Genomic DNA, 2,500 nt, shown 5'->3' with positions numbered 1-2,500 from the left:
GCTGATTTATCCTTCCGCTCGCTACAACATCTCATAATAAATAGATAATAAGGCATGCCCCCTCTCTTTCTCCATTTCTATCTCTCTTCTGCTGTATAGTTATCAATGGCTGTCCTCTCTCGTCAGGCTCTGTTGATGCGTTCAGCAGCACTACGAATCAAATAGAGATTCAGGCCCGGCCTTTAGGTGTCACATCGTGGTTGCATCGGTGCAACATCTACAATATGGTAATCGCAAACACGTATGCACTCTTATTTGGGCCACTGCACTTCCTAGCTATCTTACAGTTACACCTTTTACAAAAAAGTAAAGCAGAAGGTTCACATTTTCAACAGATAGAAATAGATGTGGTACTGTCGTCGGGATCTATTGCTCCTCGTAAGGAAATAAGGTAGATCTTGTTGTTCGCGTTCGCACTCTTTTTCACCTTCGTCGTCTCTAACCCGTTTCAAAAAAAGTAGTACCGCGGTAAAGTTTGGCTCGCGATAGCGACCAAGAGGACTTTTGCCTTGACTGCAAGATGGTCGATGTGTCGATTCATGGCATACATACCCGAGAGCTCATTAATGGCAGTATGACCCAGGAGTGGGTCCAACTCTTACCCCCGCTTCCTTTTGTACACTAGGGGATAAATGCATATCTACTACAACATCCTGGAGTCCGCGATTCCGGGAGCAAAAATTCCTGCGCCACCATCAAACATCGTACCACCGCGTACCGTTATCAAAAGGGATGTGTTAAGTGCGCACCTTCGTTTCATTGGCATTAAAAACAAGATGATACATCTCTTTCGCTCGTGTGTGTGTGTGTGTGTAGCATCAAAGAGACTCTGATGGCACACCCACCGTTTTCCGACAATCTTTGGTTAACCCACTATCATCGAAAGCACCGAGCCGGGCCAAGAGATAACCGGGCGCTCACATGGCTAGAGCCCATCGCGACAGGCGGGCACATAACGGAGGTGGTACCACAAAGCCACCGGCTCTCGACTCGCTCAACAGGAACAAACATAAACAACAACCATTCATCACACGGCATATCCTATCCCTTTCCAATTAGAAGCCGTCGATACCCACGATGTTGTCGCAGGACGTAGAAAGCCTACGGTACTCCTCCCCCGTGTGTACACATTCCTTGTTGAGGAGTACCTCCTTACATTCTACTCCCTAGTTTTCTTATTTAAATAACAAACAAAAACATCTCTTGCATCTTTTTTTGCAATAGAGCTCTTTGTATACTAATACTCTTTCTTTGCTTTGTACCTCGCTTACTCTCTCGCGCTTTCTCTTGATCTCATTGAGAACTACTATAAATGGTCACGTACATTCAAAATCAACCACATACATACAGAACCACATGCACACTCTTACTGGGATCATTCACAAGCACACTTTCGCTCCCTATCATTCGCCCTAGCTAAACTCCACTTCCCTTCATTAAAACCCCATCCCCCCCCGTAAAGACGTACCAAAAACTAAAAACTAAGGTTTTAAATCTCTCATTGCGCGATCGTTTAAGAAAAGACAAAAACATTTTCCATTGACTTTATCGATAATCTTCTTGCTTCTCGTTCATTTTATCGAATCAATCGTCTTGTGTACACCGAACTTTACCAATTCCTATCTTCCTCATTGTTAGGCATTGTTCTGCAGTCTGCATTCCTGCATCAACTGAATAATTTATCAAAGAACGTACGATCTCAACAAGTTTAAACAAACATTCTTTGTCTCTTTTTTCGCTGCCTATCATTTTCGATTCACGCATCTTGCTGTTTTGTGCTTGACGCTCGCTTGTGTATCGATAAGTTACCATTTCGCAATGCTATGAAAGGATAGCAGCATTCTAGATGCGATCGCTGATTGATAAGATCTTGGGTTGCTTACCCAATGCATAACACACAAGAGCACACATTGCCGCTGACGTCCTTGAGATACCTTGCGGTGTGGAATTCTTGTTTACGTTCGTTCTACCTAATCGCATCGAACAAGGCAAATGTATAACAGCATTAGTTGGTGGGCGGGCATATCTTCGCTGCAAGTGCAATTGCTTTGTTGGAAACATAGGATCGAATATCTGTCCTGCTCTGAGTCACTGAGTCGAGTCTAGGAAAGATGCATTCTCGGTGTTCGGTCAGTGAAAAACAAGGAATGTTTCATATTCTTTTTACTCTTGGCGAACAAGCTTGTCTCTGTATTCCGCCACAATTGATTCATTCGGGTTTTGGTTTTCCATCGTCAAACAATCAATCATGCGATACACGAAAATTGCCCAGCACAGAACAGACGGAGCTGTACCTGTAACTATTATAAAATTATGTTTGTTCGTGATAGTAGGTGTTACACGTAGACACGTTGGACTCTTATCGGTAGGATGTTTACTCGGATGTTTTTTTCCGATATATTATGCCATTCTTGTTTAATTCCTCTACCTGCAGTGACTCCTCTGTATAATGTCCTGCTATGTCAATCTGACCATTGGATATTTTCATATTTCTTCTCAT

General features: G+C 43.1%; 1 protein-coding gene across 4 annotated transcripts in view; it reads right to left on the bottom strand.

The window, feature by feature from the left end:
• The window catches only part of LOC125958198 (insulin-like growth factor 2 mRNA-binding protein 1), a 39,962-nt gene that overhangs the window by 10,940 nt on the left and 26,522 nt on the right, over positions 1–2,500 (bottom strand). For all 4 annotated transcript variants that reach the window (XM_049691381.1, XM_049691380.1, XM_049691379.1 and 1 more), the window contains one exon: positions 1–2,500. This exon is cut by the window's left edge and continues 10,940 nt beyond it; it is cut by the window's right edge and continues 1,607 nt beyond it. The gene's annotated coding sequence lies outside the window, so the exon portion shown is untranslated.

This window comes from Anopheles darlingi, chromosome 3, assembly GCF_943734745.1.
Source record: "Anopheles darlingi chromosome 3, idAnoDarlMG_H_01, whole genome shotgun sequence".
Taxonomy (NCBI): domain Eukaryota; kingdom Metazoa; phylum Arthropoda; class Insecta; order Diptera; family Culicidae; genus Anopheles; species Anopheles darlingi.
Note: the sequence above shows the minus strand (reverse complement) of the source record. Positions and strands in the feature narration are given on the sequence as shown.